This window comes from Lepisosteus oculatus, chromosome 5 (assembly GCF_040954835.1).
Source record: "Lepisosteus oculatus isolate fLepOcu1 chromosome 5, fLepOcu1.hap2, whole genome shotgun sequence".
Classification (NCBI taxonomy): domain Eukaryota; kingdom Metazoa; phylum Chordata; class Actinopteri; order Semionotiformes; family Lepisosteidae; genus Lepisosteus; species Lepisosteus oculatus.
The window spans coordinates 36,564,480-36,588,042 of record NC_090700.1 but is presented as its reverse complement, the minus strand read 5'-3'; the positions used below and the strand labels follow the sequence as shown (position 1 = coordinate 36,588,042).

Sequence of the window (23,563 nt, the reverse complement as noted above, 5' to 3'; positions counted from 1 at the left end):
TTTCTCACCCTGCGCGTCTGCACCCACGTTAAAACGAGCGAGGTGATGTCAAGGCGGATTTCAGACGGAGAGTGCTTCCTGTGTGTAATATGTCTCATTAGAGAGGACTTGCTGTGCAGCAACAGCTCTTTTCTCAACTTCCCACCCCCTGAGAACTGGGCAGGTGTGGTCGGACCGCTCCTGTCATAATCTCCCAATGACCATGTTGCAGTCAAGAAAAGCTGCAAGCCAGTGCCGTCAGACCAGACAGGGTCTGCCTCCAAGCACCTGGAAGTAATATTTAAGTCCAATAATTATCACCCCTTGCCACTCTGTAAATATGGCTGGGTTACCTGTCATCTGTAGATAGCATTTGACAGCTGCAGACTCTTAACCGCACAACGGGTGACAAATCATACCTGTGGATCGACTGAGACCTCACCCTGTTATTACGTTAGAGCAAAAAGTGGAGCTGATGAAACCATTCGGGACTAGTCTGAGAAGAGACCATTCTGTCACAGTTTCACAGGATGGTCCCTGGCTGGGACTAGCAGCCCCTGCAGACCCTTTCCGAAACTCAGCCGGACACTGCAGTGCAGTGCATCCTGTACAGCACAGGCCATAGGCAGTTTAACAATGGAGAGCAACAGGAATCATGAAGCAGACCTTGGAACGTGCGATTTTGTTCGCCAATAGACTCTCGAAAGGAAAAACACTGGACAGCATGTTCTGATTAGCACTATTGTTGTTACTGTTTGGACTGCGTTTGGGAGTTTGGGGCCATCTTTTGTCTCTTTCTGTAAAATAAACATGTTGTTATGGGAAAGTTCCACCCTTTGAAAAGCTGGCTGTGGCGTAAGCAGATGGAGGAGCTGCAGAGGCACAAGGAAATGTTGGCAGAGTCAGGGGGAGGTGTTTAGAGGTGTGGGAACGCATGAAAACAATAAATGCAGTGAAAATGTGAAAAAAACTTGACGTCAATATGGCACATAAGTATCAGTAACCAAAGAAGATTGGATAAAAATAGTAAGGAAGCATTTTTGTATCAGACCCAAGTGACCACTGTCTTACTTTGGCACCAGGTCAGGCCCAGTACACGGGTGGGGCAGCTGAAGACATGACACCTTGCAAGTGGTGCTTTACAGGCAGTAGCATGATGCGGGTTCTTCTTGGCGCCTGAGGATGAGGGCTCAGCAGACCTGAATCCAGTAGGTCACTCAGGAGACGATCAAGCCCAGTTCCCAGCTCTTGGACCTTACCCTAGCGCATCCAGCTCAGCGCAATCTGAACAGCAGGAGAGCATTCCAGGGATGAAGCTCTTTTTTCCACCCTCGTTGTTAGTGCTACTTCCCTTGGAATCGCGTCCCATCTCTAGCACATAACTGTAGCTGAAGCTCATCACAGCCATTTTTAGGCTATTCCTGTTCCTCCCCGAGTTTGTGTAATTTGTGGGTTTGGCTGTGCAACTGTGTGCTGATAGCCATGTTTTTCCAGTTGTTAGTGGTCTGGAATGTGCTTGGTGACCTGAAGTTTGTCAAGACGTGAAGCAGGGCCCCTCATTAGCAGTCTGTTTTCTTAAAGCCACACCTTAAACAGTCCCTTCTATTGGGGAAAGTGAATCTCAGGCTGGCCAGGGAACTGTTTTCACAGGCTCCCAGATAATGTCCTTGCCCTCACCACAGTACAAGATGAGTTCTTTGCATATTTCAATTTGAAGACTTGCAATGTTTTCCAGTGAGCTGTGGCAGTGCCTGCACGTCTGTTAATTTATCTAGTGCGAAACTCTTATGTCCCGATGACTCAATGTCATAAGACAAGACCTAACAGCCAACCAAATGTGCTATTGTCGTTTTCTTGTGCTGTTGGTAGAAACTTGTTCTGGGCCACAGAATTTGCTTTTTGTGTTTTCTGTGTTTCGGAGAGTTAGGCAGTTTGCTGGTTTTCATGCCAGCAGAGATCTTTTGAAAATTTGTGTTATCTATCTTTTGGGTTAATAATTCAACACGAATGCAATATTTCTGCTATTGTTTGTGTGTGCTTATGAAGGTTCTGAACTTTGATATCACAGGATTGTGGTCATTACTGCAATGGTACTGGAATGGTTTATATTATTTATTTGCTGTCACATAACAGTGAGAGACATTGTTCATAAGCATATTTTTTACATTTGTACACATATACAGTAAATATTTATTTTGAATTATTTTTGAAACATTAGATCTGGTTATTATTTTCTGGTTATTATTCCTATTGTTTTGTTATATAGTTATATATACAGTAATGGTAGATTTAGCTCTATCTTCTATACAGTAGCATTTCAATTGGACAAGATAATATTCATACTCATTAATTAATATTCCTACACTTAATCAGTTGTGATTTCATGCCTATATAGAAATTCTTAAAAAAGAAAATGGAAAAAGATGTGATAAGATATAGCAATAAATCATCCTTAATTTTGTATTAATGCATTGTAGTGTATCCTTGTCTTCCAGAAATCGTTAATGCTCTCACTAAAATAACTGCGATTAAATTTTATTTTAAATTCTCTCTTTAAAAACGTAAACCTTAAATCCAGATCTGTTTTAAGTGGCACTCATACTGTACATGATATGACATGCATCAGCAGTAATGACATTTTTTTTGTCTGCATCCCCGAGCAGATTATTACTAAACACCCGACTGAACGTCTAATTCTTGAGCATTTGTCTTGAGTTTTGTGTCTGGCCTTGCTTTGGTGTGGCCATAAAGAGGGGAAAATTGCAGGGCTTTATCCCATGAGCGTATTGGAGCCAGATAGCAGCTGCATTTATCTTCTGAACAGCCTATAACCATTTCGCAATGGGAGCAAATATCAGCCTGACTCGTAAGTGACTGCAGGGTGTGTCCAGACCCACAGGGTTGTAAATTGCCAACTTGTCCTTTGTTATGTCCTATCAGAGCACCCAGCCTGTTATTAGTCTTGCCAGAGTTTAGTAGAATCAGCAGAACAGACCACAAGGGCTCCTTGCCAAAACGTAACTGACAGATATATTTGTGCAGCAGACTAGGTATGAGATTCAGAGATAAAAACTCAAAAGTGCACCAGGTTTTTGCAGATCCTGTGAAACTTCACACTGATCTTCATGGAATCTGAGGTGGCTGACCATAATCGTCGGAACTGGCACTCCCTGCAGGCTGAACAATAACATTGTCTTGCTCCGATTTCCAAAGTATAGGTGTGACAAGGAGGGTCGTGGACATTGCAAGTCTTAAAAAGTGTTCATTCTTTCTGTAAGGCCCCCTTGTCAGTGTTCTCTATACAAAACCATGGGAAGAGATGAAATCACAGTGAAATTGCAATAAATATGTGGTGAAGCTTGGAGAGAAATAGAAAGGCTTGATGTGAGCCATGTGAAACTGAAAGCATAGCAAAAACCTGCAAGGTGTAGTAGGCATATGTAAACCACAGGGTGCAAAACAACATGGAAATTTTATGTGGTAGTAATGCTCTTCCTATGTTGACCTTTCTCTCCAGAAAGTTTGGACTGTGAACTTCCCCTTCTTCTCCACTTGGATCAGTGCGGCTCGTTATACTGATGATCTTGGTTTTTTTAAACCTTATTTTTATTAAGATGTTTCTCTCACACAACTACCAGAGAAATGATGGGCTGCTTATCTGGAACTTCGTGATCTATCTCCAAAAATGACATCTGGCACCGGTTTGGTGAGGTGTCTTTATGCAAATGTAAGAATGTGGAAGTTTAGTTCACCACGCATCGCTTTACGTGCTGAACTCCAGCGTGGATTTAGATTAGGAATAAAATCCAAAATGCATAACTACTGTATGTCCCTAAAGCTTGTGGAACCCATAACATGATATACAAATAATGCGAGATTAGAAGTCTCTTTACGTGGTTCTGCCTTCATGCCATAGTTCATATCTGTGTACATCAAGAGTTAGCTCATATCCATTCCTTTAATTTATACATGTCTTCTTTGGACTTGTTCACAACGTAATAAGCACAAAACCATGAGAGTTTCTTCGCATTAAGATGAGCCGCCACTGACAGCTGTTTTGTCCTTGCTGCTCATCATTGTGGTATGGTTGTTTCTCCTTTCTAGCATTCTGAAACAGTCATGGGGACTAATTAACTTTCATATCTTCCATAGTTACTGCCTGTCTACAAAATGCCCTAGGATGCTCTAGCTTTTTAGCTAAGACAATGCAGCCTAACACTTGCATTAAGCGCCTCCTTTTCTTCGCCTATTTCGTGCCCCCGAAACTCTGCTCATAAAAATTAAAGAAGCAGACCGAAACATTTCTCCCTCCTCCCTGCTGATCAGGCAACAGGCTGTGTGTGTGGAAAGAAAGGAGCTGCCTGGATCAACACGTGACCAAAACAATTGGCGCTGGCTCCATGGGTTTTATATGAGTGGGCATCTGGTGTTTTCAAGGAAGAAGACAATAAAATCCCCCCTCCTCCTCTTCCCCTCTCTCTCAGCCCCATTGCCATCTGTGCTACCACACTCAATACCCCCCCCCCCCCATCACCACCAACCACCAAAAGAAGGAAGATGAAAGACTGTTTCAATAGGAGGGAGAGCGCTTTCCCCCAGACTCTGTCGAAACGAGTGAAAAACCTCGGGTTCTGTCATTAAAATCTTCACAACTTGCCACCGAGCAGCGTGTGCAAAAGACGCGCAGCGCTCCCCAAACTGTGTCGAGACAAAGGAAGAAAGGAGATTAATTCGAAATAAGGAATCGGCGAATCACTGGGGGGGGGTCAAACCCAGTCCATTCTGAAAGCAGTCGCTTGAGGTGGGTGGAGGGGGGGGGGGGGGGGGCGCATCTGGAAATCAGGCAAGACCCAGTGCAGAGGTATTCAATTTCCTGGTGTGTTTGTCTTCGTTTAAACCAGGCAAGGGTTGAACAGGAGTAAAGGAAAACTGCAGCACAAAGACATACATGCCAGGGAGGCATTGGAATTCTAATTGAATTCAATCATTTCAGAACCTTTGTTGGATTAGAGGCTAGACTAGTCAGTAATAAGAGCTACTGGACACACCTGGGAAGAGGAACACAGATGCTGGCCATGCAGGCCCTAGCTGTCATGGGAGTGGACAACCATGTAGACAAACAGCAGGTTTTGTTTGGTTTATCAAACCTGTTAGACCCCTTACAGTTTACAGCACAATAAAATGCAGTCTGAGTGTGAAAAATTTTCCCAGCTTCATCTGAAAGGCAGTTGGTCTTTGGACTATGAGGCAACCTTCATCACACAAACAACAAGGCCTGAACCCATAGTTTTTACTTTAACCAGATAAGCACTCAGAACAATTTCTCATTTACCACCATTACTGTACTGTGATTGAAATAGTTCCCTTAAGGATACAACAGCCACATCCTCAGCCAAGCTTCAAACCCACAGCCTTCCTTGAGTCCAGGACCCTGACCACTACTCCCCATGTTGGTGTTGTCTAAAATAAAGTAGCAAAAACATATTACAGCACCAAAACTAAATAACATTGCAGCAATATTTTTTCTAGGTCACAATTAAAGGTGGCTGGTTACTCATTTGAACCACTTTCAGGAAGGTGGTGGCGGAGCGCCGTTGTGTATTGAAGGCCAGAACAGGCCGAAAGGAAATTCTGGGAAGCAGTGAGTACCTGCGGACAAGGTGAAGGGGGAGCTGAGCAAGACTGAGATCAGGCAACAGCTGAGTGAGACTGAGACTTGGAATTATTTTTGCCACACAGCAATCATTGGTGGAATTTGGTTTTGGTACAGCAAGAGAACACAGATGAAGCAGCCGTACAACACATGCAATATTAATATTAAAAAAACGAATACAAACTGAAATGAAAAGACAAGCAAAACACAACCAAAAATCAAGGCCATACATAAACATTAACCTTACATTTGGCAAACAGATTTGTAGAAGAGAAGCTGACGGGAGGCTAAATATCTGAAGGGGGGGAGTTCAAAGCTCATAATGTAGTGGGAAAGGAGCTAAGGTGAGCATGGCACAACTGGGATATGTGACAGACAGAAAGCACAGGCTGGGGGAAAACACACATATTTGCTTCAGCTCTGATCCATTAATCTGGATGGGGGCAGGGGTATTGTTAAAGTCATTATTGTCTGTGTCTACCTCCTCCCCCACCCTATTAATTACCATTAGTCCTCCACCTTGCCCTCCCCCAGTGCCAGGCTCAGCACAGATACCCCTGTTATTATGCTACAAGTGGTTGAGTTGTCATTATTGAGGAGCTGATAAGATTGTTTGCCGTGTGTCTGTAAATCTTTTTTTAGAGTTTACTCACTGTTTATTCTCAGTGAATTTGGCTGGGTTACCCTTGTGTACAGAAGGAGCCAGACAGAGGGTCTGTATTTGTTCTGTTCTCCATTTTAAACTAGAATCTTTCATCCCAAAACAGGCCCTTTTTATGGACCACTCTTGGAGTTGTTTTACTGTCCAAAAATGCCTTGGTCCACTAGAAGATTTATGTCTGGGAAATAAGTAATAATTATTAACCCTATTATTATAATTACTGTGGAGGGCCGATATGTGATTTTCTACACTACAAAGTTTTCTCTTTTTATTTTTAGCTGTGGTGATGTTGTGTATCCATGCTAGCTAAGTGAATCTAAGGATTTATTGGAACAACACACCCATTAAGGGCTGGATTGAAAATTTTTCAACCCCGTCTACATTATTTAACTGTTAATTGTTTGCTGGGAATGAGCCAAGGTATAAAACACAGTGTCGCTCTGTCCTCAGTTTCTGCCAGCGTCTTACATGTTGGTCTAAAACACAGTTTCAGTGTTCAAAGACACAGAACCAAAAATAACTGGATGGAATGACCACTCACATTGCTGTTTTGCTTTGTTTTTCTAAAGCTGAAGTGATAAAATACATCCATGGACTTCTGACATAAAGAGCGTGGTCAACATTTGAGTTGACTTCCAGTTCTGAAACTGTTTTACATTTCTAAGATTTTCTGTCTTTTTCTACACCCCTCAGTGCGCTAAGGTAAATATATTGTGATGTCTTGACAGCGTAGCACTGAATCTACCATTTAGACCTATCCACTTCCAAAGAGAAAGAATGCAAATTCAACTGAAAATATGTTCTTTAGCAATGAAAATACAAAGAAAAGATGTAATGTTGTCTGTGTTTTCCTTCTCTGGCTCACTTGTTGAATTAGTTAATGGGTCTTGTGTTATTCTCTGGCACTGTTTCCTCTAAGATTGCTATCTGCCACAATAACAAAGTATCCCTTAAGCTATATCACCTGGAAAGACTGGTCCAGGCTGGCTGTTGGAAAGTGTACAGGGAATTAACTGTAAAGCAAACTGCTTAAAAGTAAACAAACACCAGAAGAACAAAAAACTTGTCAAACCTGAAATAAAGAGTGTTTTCTGGAGTTTGCAAATGCAGTGCAATATTGTTCTCACTTTTTTTTTAGTCCAAGTATTTGGAATAGTTTGAAGGTATAATAGAGGGACCGAAGAAAGAGAAATTAGAGAAATGTCTTGCACTGAAGCAAAAGACTTTGAATGACATCCTGATAATTGGACTGTATAAGAGCAAAACCTAAAAGAGGTTTTAGATGGTATACTCTATTAAAATAGAAAAATCTACAACATCTCTGTTTTTGTCTTGTTTGATCATGAAAATCGTTAGCTCCTCTCTTTCCTTTTATTCTGTTAGGAATTAGGAATCTGTGGTAACAGTTCACCAACATTGCTAAAGGACTTCATCCAGCAGTTGTTTGTTTTTACCTTTTTAAACTGTAAAGGAACAAGTAATAGGTTTATGCCATGCTGAAAAGAGAAGAAAGAAAACGTAACATTTTGTCCATGGAGCCTTCTTCGGGTGTAAGCTGCAAAATAGCTGCAAAAAGCTGCAAAAAAACTGCACATAACTGCAAAATAATTCTAGTCAAAAGACTAGAAGGTCAAATGCTTTCACTGTAGTACCTGAGGCTGATTTTATTAAATGTTAGATTTCGTCTGGACAGTATTTTGGTTTACCACGGGACATGCACCCAAAAAAAGCTTTTAGAGCACCTTTTTTTGTCCAATAAAATTTAGTTCTGATGAATCCTTCACCAATATAAAGACATGTTGTTTCTGTGAGTGCCTTTCTGCCTCATACTGAGTTCACCCTCCAATTATCCCTGATTAAAGCGGTTGGAGAACTTTGAAACAAACTAGCTGAACTTTGACCCTGGCAGCTGCTGCAGGGCTGCCTCCAAACTTTGTTTATTCAGTTCGTTCTCGCTTCTGATTGGTTGCTGTCTGTATCCAGGCGGGTTTCCTGCTCTCCAGCAAAAGTTTCCCAAAAGTTCAGGTCTACCAAGGCCGCAGTACATGCCAGATATCCAGGCCATCTGAAACTGGTTAAAAAGTGTAATTAAAAGAAAATGCTGCACAACCACTGTGGAACCAATTCATTCTTTTCAAATGCATGTCCGGGCCAGGTTGAGCATGAGTCTGCTCCAAGCACCACAAGAAACATGATTTTATCTGGAAATAGGATTTTAAAGAATTTGCTACAGTGGCATGGTTTTGTTAAAAAGAAAAAAGTCAATATCTGTCATTTTTAATTGCAGGCAAATATATGTGGTCTCCATATTACATTGCTCTATGAGGTGATAAATGAAGTCTGGACAAGTTATTGGTGGAGAAATACACCCATATGTTCTAAGTCTATACTTCCTTGTAATTATTTTCTCATTTTGTAAATCTCCACTGGCCAGGAGTAACAGGGGATTTTACAAAGCATCACATATAAAGTATGAGACAAAAACCCAGGCAGTGCGCTGTCTTCACTGATTTCCCCAAACAAAGTAACTCGGTGAGCTCTCTCCCTCTTGGCTTGAACACTGTAGTACTCCGGGAAAATGGAATAATCTGCAGGAAAGAGTGCGTACGTACGTGCCAGCCGACTGTCTCCCAAATCGCTTCTTTCAGAGGCCTGGCCCAGGCTTGGCTCGGGTTCGGCCCTGTCTTGGCAGGCGTCCTGCGTCACCTTGGCTGGGCTCGGCCCGGACTCGCCAAGGCCAGCCCCTCTAATCACCACAGCTCCCCCGAGGCGCCTTCCCCTGGGCTCTGTCAGCCAACTTCTCCCGTCCTCCCAGGCAGACAACAGTTGGGCCCTGAAGACAGATCTCCTTGTTGCCATTTGGCTAATCCTGCTTGCTTCGGCAGCACACATACTAAAATTGGCTAATCCTTTCCTCCAACCGTACTCTTATTTAACAGGACCCCACTTCTGTGCGTGGCTCAAGACACCACAGTACACCGCTGTAAAATTTCTGAAGCAATCACAATCAAACAGTAATGACGTAAGATGGGGCAGGAGCTTTGTTAACTTATTTGTTAGATTTATTTCAAGCAAAGATATTTGAAAAACAAAAAACACCTCCTTTCTGACTTACAGGTGGTAGTTTCGCTTGTGAAGAATGTCTACAGATCTTAATGTGTTTCTGCAAATAGATTTTGACTACACGCGTGTGAGGACAGCTTTCATTGTCATCTGTGAGACAAAACTGTGACCTGCTGTCCCTTTTTTTGCATCAGGGAACCAAAATGTACCAGTTTGTTGGGGAGCAGAATTACAGTTTAACACAACTAAGGTTTAGGAAGCTTAGAGGACAGTTGTTTGAAATGTCTGACGCCTGGGCCTTGTCTACTGCTTCAGCCTTCATGAACAGCCATTTGAAAGGACGTGTGAAGGCAGGCAGGCCCAGTGGTGCATTTATTGATTTATATGTGGCTTAAATTACAAAGAAAGGCCTCCTTTTCATTTCACCCACTGTTTATAGCTTCACAGCCCCCGTCACGCAGGAACTCACATGGTCTGGCGCAAGACTTTGATTTCAAAGAGCAGGGACAAATAAAAAGATTTAAAAAATAAATAAATTAAGCATTAAAAAAGAGAGAGAAGAAAAGAAGCTATGCTTTACGCTCATTGGCTGGCTCTGCCTGTTGCTGTAGAGAGTCGTGACTTTTTGAGACCTAAACTGCTCGACTCCCACTTACTTCCTGTGCAACGAATAGCGTAGCGACGCTGCCTCTCGCGGCCTGCCGCTGTCTCTGGGCAGAAAAGGCACACAGCTGCTCTGTAATCAACACCAGCCACTCCTGGTGCAGCTGAGGGGGTGTAAAAAGGGTGATTTGTTACATCTCATTCATACCTTGAAACTAAGTGGGTGAATGGATGCTTACAGATACATGGGTGGCTAAACTGCCCGTTTTTTAAAAAAGCAGGAGCCTGCAAGTATCTGTTTCCACCAGCTGTACTTCAGGGTTAGGCCCGGGGTTGGGTTACATTTAGGGTCACGGCTGGGACTGTGAGTAGATTCCTCAGGAGCCACAGCTGCTCCTGTAGAGACTGAACGTGTGTTTATGTCATAAACAGAACGTCGGGCGTAACTTCAAACATACCAAGGGAAGAGAGCAGAAGAAAAAAAACAAGGAAGTAAAACCCTGTTGCACCTACCTCTCTTCAAAAGATACGTCTTCTTCAGCTTCAGAGGACTTTTTTTAAAAGGTTTGAGTTGACTAATGGCGCTGGCTGTTTTATTTTATTTTCCACAAGTTTTTAAACAGCCAGAAATGAAGCCTGTGTAAAGCTCTTAAAATAAACGACTGAGGTGGCTGCGATCTGAGTGTGGGAGGTGTGCTTGCAGAAGGGCTTTGTCGTGGTTGTTTACCAAACGTTTTTACCCCCCACCCCCCCTTCTCAGAATACAGTGGCTTCAACAAAGTTCCCATTGTGTCTTTTCATTCTGCTGGGATGGCAGACAGGGATTCCTGCTCTGACAGCTGCCTGGGTGCCTGGAATCTGGATTACCTTCCCTCAACACTGTGCAGCCTGACCAGGGGAGGGGGGAGGAGACCCAGGCATTAACGCATGAAAATCCCCCTCCTCCTCCTCTCTCCCCTCCCAATTCTCTTTCTCTCTTTCAACAAACCGCAGCATTGTGACAAAACAAGAGGCCTTTCGCTCGATACCAAAACAGACAGCAGCTGTTTCCACTGAAAATAAAAAAACTGTCGCGCATTAACCCCTGCTCGTGTGGCAGCTTTTTAACTCCCATTCGTCCTGAGGCCTCTCTCTTTTCCTTTATTCCTTCGAATAAAAAATAAGAATTGCACTGAAAAATGAGCGCAGTGATGAAATGGACTCGCCCAAGATAAACAGGCTTTCTCCCCCCTTTGTGACAGTTGGTACACTTGTTTTTTCCTCCCCTTCTTCTTCCTCGGCTGTGGCTGAAGAAACAAGCGACTGACTTCCCACCACCTCGCTCTGGGAGTTCTTGAGTCACAAAAGGGCAGCCATCATGTCCTGCAAAGAAAATAACCAGAGACGCACGAAAGGAAAAGGAAAGACAGAAACATTTAGCAAAAAAAAATTCTTTAGTGTTTGTATCACTGGCACAGAGTGATTTCACAAATGAATCACTGGGCTGGGCCGGACACTAAGGTGCATAGGGTCCAGAATGCACCTCAGGCACTCTGAGTGGTGGATGAGCCTGCAGGGGTTCAGCACCGAGGGGCATATTTACATATAGCTGTTGGAGAATGACAAGAGTTTTTACTGAGCCTTAAGTCTGGTCCCACCCAGGCCCTCCATCAGCACAATCTCATAGACTGTTACTTAGTCACTCATTGCAGGAGGCAAGATAGGGCAGGAGATTAGATTGGATGGCACAGAGGGCTCGGATTTCAGTAAGAGAGCAGGTCTTTATCACTCTAAAGCTGCAAATGAGTGGAGAGCATGTGGCCCATCTAGCCCATTGGTAGTTAATTGATCCAAGGATCTCATCCAGTGTTTTTTGAAGGAATCCGGGGTAGCACTTTTAAAAAACATGGATGGGTAGCGTGTTCCAGACTCCCACACTGTAAAGAAGTGCCTCTTGTTCTCAGGTATAAACGCTCTCCCACATAGTTTCCTCTTGCGTGCCCTCTGGTTAATGGTTCAATGTTCACACCGGAAAAAAAATAACTCCACTGGGTTGACAGGCTGAGCAAAAAACCCTTTAGAAAGGCAGCAGTTTACAAATATAAACATGCTGCTGTCTGCTCATGTACAGATGCAAACGCTTTCTCTTTGCAAGGCGATATAATTTGCTCATTAGGCAAGTATTTGCCAATTGACCTTTAAGGAAGTTACTCATATACAGAGAGGTGGTTTTTGTGGAGACTTGATCAAAGCAAACCTGAATAAAAAATACTGACTGAGTGCAAAAAAAAAGCATGATTAAGAAATCAAACATGTACTTTTGGACCTGAGGGTAGGGCAGTGGCTGCTATTATACATATGAGTGTGCAGGAAATTCTCAGAAGTATTAGAAACAGCACTAGCACCAGGGCACAGGCAAACTGCAGTGGAGCAGCATGGCTCCCTCTTTTGCTTTGTCCATGTCACTTCAATTTCTGTTGCTTTTCTCCAGACTTGAGATTTACTGGCTTGAGGTGGCTTCCTGAATAAAACACAAGACCCCTTTTGGTCAGGTGTCTTTATTTTTTGAACAGTTCAACGGTGCGAATCAGCATAGTGGCACTGGAGTTGGTTGTGCTGGAATGGGTGGGGAGTCCTTTCCCAGAAATATAATGTGTAACTTGGCTTTGGATGGGTAGCGACAAATTCATCACCCATATGAACTACACTAACCATACCAGTGCTGGGAGATGAAGGGGAAAAAAGGCAGACAATGTGATCTCTGTCTAACAGGAGTGAGGATGGGTTATCGTGTGGTCAGAGATTGCATACCGTTGTATGGACACATGCAAGCTGGAGGTCAGCTTTATATAGTGAGGAGATGCTAGGGTCTCTGATAGCAGGAAGCTCTGTTTTCCTCTCATTCCCTTTACCAAACAGCAATGTCTGTTGAGCTGTTTTGGAACAGAGGAATTTGCCAATTGTAATCTGTAATTCTTCACGGTCCTCTAGCGCTGAGTGGGGTGATGTTTTGGCGGTTAGTGGAATGCTTGGAAGTGCCGATGTATTTTTAAACCATCAGCTGTGCCAGAGAGTAAGACAGCTGCACCTCAGACTTTAAAGGATTTTACCAATCTTCCCTCCTTTAAAAGCATTTTAACCCAGTGGCAGTTGCTTAAAATGGAGAAGAACCCGTTTAAGAATGAGTTCATTGCAAGTTAATATTCCCTGATTTCAACTTATTTCAATCGGTGTACGTGTCGATGCCGGTGCTGAAAATGGGAGTAGGGTGACCAGACGCCATCAGCATTGTTTACAGGACGGCCGCTCATTTTTCTAGATCCATTAAGATGGTCGTTTTAGTTTAGTAATGGCTAAAAAAAAAAAACATGAACACTTTGCAGCTCTCATAGCTCAGGATTGACCAGAGCCCCCTCTTGACCTGTGTGAACAAGTCTCTGAAAACTGACAAGAAGTTTAAATCTGACGCAGGCCCGTATAAAATAATGGTTTAGGTCAAGGGACGGATGATTCCTGTCCTTGAGGCCTTCAAGGTCTTCCGTGAACAAACTGTTTGCTTTGGATAAGAAGTCTAATGTTGTAGATTAAACTTCTAGGTCAACTATTGCTTTAGGTCTTTATCAGCTGCTAAGTGGAAAACCTGCTGGTCTCTGTCCCTGGAGGTTTGGATCTACCCACCCTGGTAACCTACAGTGGTGGCTGGACTGAAAACCCGGAGTTCTTCAGGGCTGGGACTGGGACCTCCTGAGGTTGAGGTGAACAGTGAGGTGTCAGATCTGTCGATGACAGATTCTTGTGGTAGGATCGTACCTGGAGTGGAGGAGGTGGATAACAGAGGAGTGTTTCTTGTTGATATAAAAAATCCAAGAAATGGCTGTCTTATGCATTGGGCTCAACAGCCTGTTACACCAGCCAGCTCCTCAAAGGTTAGTTTCACATACCGTTTCTAATACTAACAATAACAATATCAGACAAGTACATGTATATAGCAGGGTGACGGTCATCTTATGCAATAGATGTGACTATGACATAAATCTGGGTTGTTATTTCTCTACAGAAAGCAAACTGGCAATATCTCCCCCCTTTTCAGAATGTGACGGTAAAGGAAGCCTTCATTGCACACCGCAATTTCATCTCTGTACATCTGCCCAATACTTCCTCATTTTCCTTTCTTCTCTTGCTGCTGCTGCTGGTGGTGGTGATGGAGGAGGGGTGGTAAGCGTGTCTGCAAGCCAGCCAATCAGTGCTTTGTTGCTGGGGCAGGAATGGTCACATGACCACCACATGGGTGGAGTTTCCATTTGTTGTGAGTTTCAGAGAACCTGATTACCCAAACATAGTGTCCCAGTGACTGCAAGAAGCACCACCGAAAAACAGCAGATGTGAAGATGCTAGACTATGTTTTACAAGCAGGCACGCTTTCCTAAGAGCTATTGACACGATTCAGTGCCTTCAGCCACCCTACATCCAAGATCATTCATGTTAATTTGAGCACATCAGTGTTTGGTTTATACTTCATTTGTTGTGAAGAAGTAGTTATCAGAATGAATACACAAGTGCCCAAGCACTGAGCTTTTGTTCCTTGTGATAAAGGAGTCACCATAAAAGGCAGTGCAGTAGCCTAGTGTACGTGACTAGCCTAAGAAAAGAGCTGAACACAGAACATGTCAGTAATGATGAAAAACAAACCTCTCGACCTCTGGCACAACTGAAACATCGAGCACAACCCTGAGAGCCTGCTCTAGCACTTAGAAACACAGTAACAGGAAATACAAAAGCCTTCTAAATAGTGCGTGGGTGTGATGAGAAATGAGGTTTCATATTTCATACCTTGACTAAACTTATTTTAGTCTGTTTATACGTAAGACATTTTAGATTAGCACTTCTTAAGCATGTAACATAAGCACGGTACTGAAAATCTAATAAGTACAATTTCAAGAAACTTACAAGCCACCTTACCTCAGGTGTATTAAGGCCACATGCTCTGTGCCCTTTTTCTATTCTGTAGCTTTTGTTTCAGATGAGAGTTTTGTTTCAAAAGCTTGCATAGCTAGCTCTGTGTTCAAAACACCCAAGGGGATGAAAGAAAAAGCAGGCCAGCATGAGGGATGATTTCTGGACGTGCCTTCTCAAAACACTGATATATTATTTATTCTGGTGGGTGAAACCTTGTTGCTTCACCATTTGATTAACACATTGTAAACATGAGATTGTAAAGGTTTGCTGAATAATCATTTCTTGAATTAGTGAAATGCTGCTTTGCTCAAAACCAAAGTCTGAGATAGTGCTGTCTTAATCTCTCATTCCTAGGTTAGCTATAGGAAAAACAACTCCACAAAGACATACTCTATTAGGCTCTTTTCAGTAATCTGGCAATCAGCAGATTTTTCTGTTCTTTATTAGTAGCTGTGGTTGTTAGGATTCCTCACAATTTGCAGTATTGCGGAGAGAATAGTGTGTAGTCTAAATAACGATAAACATGCAGAGCTAGCCGAATCATCCTACTCTATGCTGTAAAAAAGTGATTTGCATGTTGATCTTATCTGAGCCCAAGAAGGTATCAGACTGAGATCTGAATTCACTGGAATGAGAAATTGAATAAGGGCTACAACTGACAGATTTACAGTTAATTGAATGGATTTGCATTTAATAATTAATCCCTTTACTTGCAGATTAGTAGCTTCGTTGACCTAAAAAGACTGAGACCAAGGGGTGGCTTGTAAAGAGTATTTTACATGAACTAGCAGATACAAGGAAGAGCTCCTGTGAGTTGTTGCAGCTTTATACTCAGTAGTCAAGCGGGGGTGTTCAAACTCTTAGGCAGCTGTACTGGTGTCAGTACACTAACCAGGAGCCAGCGGCGGGCATTGGAGGGGGGTATTATCAGTACAATACTACCAGGAGAAGGACTAATGTTAGAGTGACAAGAAAAACCTGGGATAGCATGTTAAAGACCCAGTTCAACACCCCTCCATTACTCCCTGAGGAACCATTCTCCCTCAGAGTGCAGCTTTGTGCCTCTGAAATTCAAATAAGATGGGGACTTTTTTCCCTGATGCAAATTGACCCCAATCTTCAAGCCCAACAGCAGCAATGCAGCCAGAAAAGAAAGCCTACAAGGAGAAGAAGAGAGGGGGCTCTGAGGAGGGGAGGGGTGGCTGTGGCTTAGGGGCCCCTTCTGCTGCTCCAGTGAGATAGAGTGGGGATCCATGTGGTCAAGTGCTTAGACCATCATGCTGGTTTAGCAGTAATTTGAGCTCTAGACTGCACAGAGACTGGCTGGGATAACGATAGGCACTGGGGACTGGAGGGGGTCAATAGGTTGAAAGAATAGCCTGGAAGATAATGGGTTTCATCGCTAAAAGCTGTGATGGGGTGGGGTGTCTGGTAGAGTTTTATTGGTTAACAATTGAAATCAGTCTGGATGTGATGTTCAAAGTGAAAAAATGAAACAGGGGTTTCAAACTCAGTTTCTAGAGGGTCTTGTGTCTTCTGTTTTTTTTTTCTAGCCTGAGTGGTCAATTAAGCAACAATTGTTTTCTAGATTAGACGAATGTAGGATTTTTCCTTAAAATCATCTACAGTGGATGACACATTAACTTCAATAAAGGATACAGTTACAGTTGTAAAGATATATACAAGTCCATGCCTGGTTAGAAGTATTATGATTATGCAGCTAATTCAATAATGTAACTAGGATTGTGGGTTGAATACAACTCAGAAGATGCTACTCCTTCTAGGAATCCTGCTTTAGAAGATGAAGTTTAAGAAAATGTTTTTTAGAGATTATTTTGTGCAGGAGATTGTGTTGGATTGAATACGTTGTGTTTTATTCTACAGGTAGTAAGAATAAAGCTTGCCAGAGACATGTGCCCATAGCTGAGATAGTCAGAGGCAGATTGGGCTGTTTGCTAGGAATGTGAGAGAAACGACAGAGCGAAGGCTGCTTTAAGGTTTGAGAGAAAGGCCTGGGCCTGCAGGATGCAGTCAAGCCTAGGTTGGAGATGGAAGATTTGTCAGGGGAGCAACTGCAGCACAGACGGGCCTGGAAATGTCTGGGCTTCGTTGAGGCAGGCAGTCTTATTGACAAATCAGGGCAGCGTGGCCAAGAGATTAGATCAAAAAGGCTGTGATTGTAGTGGTTTAGTCGGGTTCACATAATGATTAATAGCTGTAATCCAGGGAAATTTCAGTAACTTCAAATGTAAATACGGAATACTGCAGGCTTTGTTCACCCACAACAATCGAGTTTTAACTGTAATCTTCTGGCGTTCCGACGCAGCATCAATCTGAGCCATGTTCTTGGTCAGTCGCTTGATGAACGCTTGAATTAAGAAATTCCCATGGGAGGTTTGCACAGTCAGTTTCTGTTAAGTCCAAGAATAGCTCAGTATTTCCCTTTTTTGTTTCTGCATACACATTTGTCACATTAAAAGAAGTGACCCGTCTCCATTTCTGTTGAGCAGAGAGACCACAGCACATGTTTTTTGCCCTGAAAATATGACTTTCTCACAATGGGCCCTTTTAAAAAGAGGAATGCCACGCATGCAGCTTAAAAGATACGTTACATCTTAAAATCTATACACCCTTGCAGCACAAAGATTTCAAGTCTTCAAACAGGATTTTCCACAAAAAATATTTATGCAAAAAACTAGATCAGATGTGCTAAATGGAGGAGCGTGAAAGTTGATTTTCTGAAGTAGATGTAATGTGACAAAGCTTTCCGTAGTTCTAAAACTTTGCGGATGGTTCTTTTTAAAATGTATTTTTTTCTTTTCCACTTTTCTATCCATGAGGGCCAGTTTATGAAATATCCACACAGGGTACAAAATGTTTGTCTTAAATTTAAAGAAAATAGGTGTTTCTGTTTGTTAGGATAAACAGCCATCGTCAAGTAACAGACGTGAGAAGAAGTGATTGTTCCAATTTGTTTTTTAATCAGCAGCCTGTGTGCTTACCGTGGGCATTAATACGACTATGCCTTTGCATAATGTTTTAGCAAAACAAAAGCTTGTCTTTTCTATTTTGCTCCTCTGTGGGGTATCTGGCATTGATATTCAGATACACTCATCTCTTCAGATTTGGGGGACATCGTGTCTTCTGTTGCGCATGGAAACCGGTCAACCTGTCGCTGCTGTGTCTCTGGAGCGACCGGCTGTGGTGAGGCGACTGAGAAATAATAGGAAATGACAAAATGTAATTCCTCCGAGTTCGATTATAATGAGAGGACAGGGACGGGAGACAGGGTTGGGGGAGGGTGGTGTGGTGTCGGTGGGGTTGAGGACAGAGTGTTTCTATCTGGCGTTAAGTGTCATGTGGCTTTGTGCCAAGGCCATGCAAGCTGAGCTGACACAGATGGTGGCCTGGTAGAACAGTGGGCCTGCAGGCACTAACACGTAGCCTCTGGCACCCTGCATGGGCACCTTAGCAGGGTGTTGGGCTGCAGTCAACAGCATAGCAAACTCACCTGTGCCTGTTACATGACTTAAAAAACAGAATGTAACTTATTACCTTGGCAGAAGCCCTTACTTATGTTGAAGCAACTGCCAACTGACAAAATGTACTTTACGTGTAAGTGCAAGGAACAAATGTGCAGGTACAATAGAGTAAAAAAAAAGAGAACTTCTATAAAACTGGAAGAGAAAAACAAGGGTCTTACAAAAAATGGTAAGAATTAAAACTGTTCAGATAGTGTGGCTAAAGAGCAGTACTAGTGGCAGGGTGCAAAAAGACTGCAATGCTAAGGAGCTGACACTAGAGACCACCATATGCACAGCCTCTGGCACTTCACTTGTTAATAATCCCCACCTGGAGTACATAACACATCTGTGGACCCTGCCCAGTATAAAAACAAATCAAATAGGGGGGTGGTTTTGGTTGGGGGTACATGCTAGCTGATTGGGATGCCCTTGACATGGGGTCTTCGTCTGGATGAACACTATTCACAGTACTTTATTAGTAATGGCTTAGGGACCCCTTCAAGTTGAGCTATTCTTATCCCAGAGATTTCACAGGTGTGTGCAGGCCTACAGAAAGCCACCACACTGAATGTGCATTGTTCATTTTAGACCTGACTCAGACGTCCTCATTTGCTAGCCGATTGAATTTTAATCCTGGGCATGAATAACAAGAGCAACACCCTTTACCCAGAAAGATGTATTCAGCTTGTGTGTTCTTGTTTTGTTTCCGGTTTGGACTTCTTTGTAATGGAAACCAGTGGAGGAGGTTTGAATCCACTTCATTTTCAGCTGCTACTCTGGGACTGAGACCAGAGAGACGAGACGGTTTTAGAGAAGAGTGTTCACATTTTGTCCTTTCAAGACTGGATGAGATCTCCAATTGGTTAGTTGCTGGATGAGCCGCATGGCTCCCCTTTGTTCTTATGTTGACATGTCCTCAGGCTGAAAGACTTGTCTGCGATCAAAGCAAGCACAATAGTACTGGGGGCAGTCCTACACCCCCAGCCCAAAGCACAATAGATCTACCTGCGGCCTTTCAAAAGCGTTCTTGATATCTACAGCACTTCTGGTGTAAAATAACTTGCTGGCCTGCTTGTGTAAAATGGCCATCCTGTTTCAGCTGATCACAATATGTCATGTTATTTTTCAGACGTTTAATACTATTTTGCAGGATAGAGGTCTGCAACATGTGAATCAGGCTTTGGGACAAACCTCTTGAAGAAGCTAACCAATAGGTTGAAATAGGTTTGCTTTTTAAAGTATGTGTAGGATACCTGCTTTCTGTGCAACATTAACAGATCTTTTAATAAAGAGGAATTCACTTCTTTTTGGAACTGATGGCTGTTAAAATTGACAAATTAATTCAGTTTGCTTATTTTGTTTGCTAATGCTTTGTTGTGCGTTTCCTCCATGGAGGAAACAACACAGCAATTTGCTCTCTCTCTCACTCTCTGAAAAGTCCAGCCTACAAAAACACCAGAATGATAAAGCTCTCTACTATACATAACACAGAATGTCAACTCACAGGGCGGTGAAACAATGAGTTCTCTTCTTCAGCAACCTTAAGCACTGCGTTTTGAAATGTAATACAAAGATTACAATTGAGAGGAGGCCATTCAGACTATCTAGAGTGTTTTGTTAATTTTGATGAAAGGATCTCACCCTGGCTTCTTTCAATAGCTGTTTGGATCCCATCTTCAACAAAATGGTTGAGTAGCTTGTTCGTTTTTAACCCACTGAAGCTCAGCAGGTGTGAGCCTGGTCAGTACCTGGATGGGAGACCTCCTGGGAAAAACTAAGGTTGCTGCTGGAAGAGGTGTTAGTGGGGCCAGTAGGGGGCGCTCACCCTGCGGTCTATGTGGGTCCTAATGCCCCAGTATAGCGACAGGGACACTATACTGTAAACAGGCGCCGTCCTTCGGATGAGATGTAAAACCGAGGTCCTGACCCTCCGTGGTAATTAAAAATTCCAGGCCATTTCTCGAAAAGAGTAGGGGTGTAACCCTGGCGTCCTGGCCAAATTTCCCATTGTCCCATTGGCCTTTACCAATCATGGCCTCCTAATAATCTCCATCTATGAATTGGCTTCATTACTCTGCTCTCCTCCCCACTGATAGCTGATGTGTGGTGGGCGTTCTGGCGCACTATGGCTGCTGTCGGATCATCCAGGTGGATGCTGCACATTGGTGGTGGTGGAGGGGAGTCCCCATTATCTGTAAAGCGCTTTGAGTGGAGTGTCCAGAAAAGCGCTTTATAAATGTAAGTAATTATTATTATTAATTATTATTTTTGGATACTTGTAATACCCATGAGGGAAAAACCCATGTTAGCTATGGACCTGATCATACAGTATAAATCATGGAGAGCCACATTTGAAATTCAGTGCTGCTAACTAAGCCTTGACACTGGTAGATACTGCTTGTCCTTGGGCTTGTGTTCGGCATAACAAATGACTGTCTAACCAAGGACCATCTCTACCATTGCAAGTCCTTGCTGCTGCTAGTCCCTGAGTTTAGGTTATCTGTATCACAAGGGTTTAATTAAACAATTAAGCAGGCAAGCCTTGAGATTTAATGGAACGGACGTTGGGCACACCGGGTCTAGCGAGGAAGTGATCTGCTTGGCACCTTTTACTCGATTGTGTGAGGGTTCCACCTAGTGGTGGAAGACTGTAAAACCAGTCTGGTTCGGAAAAGCGTTGCAGCTGCTCCAGATCGAAGCGAGAAACTTTTCAAACTGGTTTTGTCCTGGGCTTCTTCTTGCCTTCCGTTGGTAATCCATGATAGCATTGCATCTTCAATGTCGTTTTCTGGGAAATAAAAGTTTGGAAAATAAAAGTTTGTTTATAAATAAAATGGTTTACAAAAAACCCACGATTAAAGGAAACGCCTCGTCCCTTTAAACAAAACGAAATGTTTGCAAAGGAAGAACCGCACCGAGGATAAAGCCCGTATTTCAGACGTTGTCAGTTAAAAAGTTATATTTTCAGACGAATTTATTCTACGCTATCAAAATTCACATTAAATTATTGTTAATGTCTATAAAAATGCAACAAGCTGTGTAAAAAACATTTTTTTTCCTCCGGGTTTTCTCTGATAGTCGGTGCTATCTGCTATTTTATAATGGGACAGTAATAGTTTAATATCCCAGTACTCCTAATGGCTTATCAAACCAGAGATCCTGTTGTGTGTACAGTATTGGACATCACAGACTTCAATTCCCCATTCAATCACTCACTCAGAGCTCCAAAATGTGCTGTGTTACCTTGTGTATTAGTTCTGGACAGACTTGCATGTCATTCTTCACACCCTAGAGGTGTATGTAAGTCTCAACTTGATTTTATTTCTCTAGGCCCAGGGTCTCCACCTCCAGCAGGCTTTGTAGGTCACCATTTAATCACCAGTTTCTAAAAAATATGGAACAATTTCACTGTGTTGAATCAATCTTTAGATGCTTTAGTTAAGACACCATTTAGGCCTAGAATTGAGGTGGTCTTCTTGCCTCAAGGTCCACAACCCCTAAAAACAGAGCACTTAACTTGCTGACTTCAACTGCGTCTTCTACCTATTGCTCATCTTTAAAAGCAGCTGAAGCCTATAAGACCAAGCGGATCCTGGCTCTCCAGGAGCAGGGGAGAAATTGCCTGAGATGCGCAGTTGGAGAAGGGCCGTTCACGTGGGCAGGGGCGAAGAATGTCCTGCTGAGCAGGCGGTGACAGTGCAATTAGCAGCATTATTTCAATGGAACCTTAAATTGCTCCAGACTTCCTCTTCCAGGCTCTGTTTCCTTGGCTGGGCTGGGGGTGACCCGCCTCTGCACACAGCACCTAGGGATCCATTCAATTTCCCTTTCATCTGTGTACAAATACAGCCAAAAAAGGAGAAAAGAAAAGTGTGAGCTTTCAACATCCTATTGTCGCAGCAGGACACAAAGCAGTTTTGTGTCGTGGTGCAACAATTTTTTTTAATTAACTTTGTTTTTGCTTTTGATGTTCATTTTGTTTTCCATCCCCTAAAGAAGTTCATTATAGTCTGTTGACTCTGAATTACAGATGGTGCCTGACTCTGCCACAGTTAGCTGCAGCACAGTGGGAATTAATTAGACCATACAGAGTAGGAAACTCTACAGGCTTCGGAAACCTGTGATTGCTTATGATTCAGAGAAGGAAAACGAAACCTCCATCTGGTTCAAGAGTAATTGAATTCTAGCTCTTGAAGGCAGATTGAGCAGCAATTCACCAGCAATGAATTAAGCCAGGGAAACAAAAGACTTTCTTTTAACAGTGTCACCTGCATGTAGACGAGCATTTCATGAAACAACAGGATAAAGCAGATAATCAGCTCAGCCTGGTGATTACTTTATGGGATACAACTCTGAACATTTGGATCTTCAATCATTTAACTGCTTTCTCCGTCTCCACTGGAATCTGCTGGGATGCTAAGGTAAAAAAAAAAAGTAAAAATCCCTGGCTGTTGACAGAGAGAGCAGAACCCATGCTAATCCTTTACAAGGCATAAAACACTTGTATTCATTCACAAGTAAATTCAGCATCCTGGTTAAAAAATAAACTATGAATTGTGAAACATCCCTGCAAATCTGTTGGAGAGCCAGACTCAATCCCAGTCTTTCACATGAGTGGACACTGCCTGCTAAGGCCAGCCAGAATTAGTTATATAAGTACTTAGCATCTAGTTGCTATCTGAGCTCTTAAGACAAATACAGCGTGACTACTGGCTTGACTATTTATCAGACCGTATTTTAAAATTATAATGGTGTTGGAATCTCGGATAAGCTCCTGCTAATGTGTGGGGTGAGAGAGAGGTAGGGCCACAGCTCCTGCTGGCTCTCTGTATCAGGTTAATGTACATGTGGTTTGATGAGCATTAGGAAAGCCCTCACACCCCAACACATACTACCCCGCCACCCAGATAGTCACAGACTCGCAGCCTAGAACATGCCGGGGCATGTTCACTTCAGTCCAGTTTATTGTCATTTGTACAAGTGCAATGAAATGTTTATTTGCACGTATGCTCCAATACACAGACATTAAGGAAGCACCAAAAACATAAACACAGAACAGCAGCAGCAACAACAATTTAAATAACATAGATCTTAAGAAACAAAAACATCAGTGTGAGCCAGTGGCAGGGGTAGACCTCAGTAATC

At 42.8% G+C, this 23,563-nt stretch overlaps 1 protein-coding gene and 1 long non-coding RNA gene across 2 annotated transcripts in view; one reads left to right on the top strand and one right to left on the bottom strand.

Annotated features, from left to right (window-relative positions):
• The window catches only part of LOC102698535 (calcium/calmodulin-dependent protein kinase type 1D), a 48,394-nt gene that overhangs the window by 2,614 nt on the left and 22,217 nt on the right, over positions 1-23,563 (top strand). The gene's annotated exons all lie outside the window — the stretch shown is intronic.
• Positions 4,840-10,621, bottom strand: LOC107076866 (uncharacterized). Its single transcript, XR_001477997.2, has 3 exons — positions 10,473-10,621; positions 8,906-9,126; positions 4,840-8,364 (listed from the first exon to the last, which is right to left on the bottom strand). It is a non-coding gene; the product is annotated as an uncharacterized lncRNA (long non-coding RNA).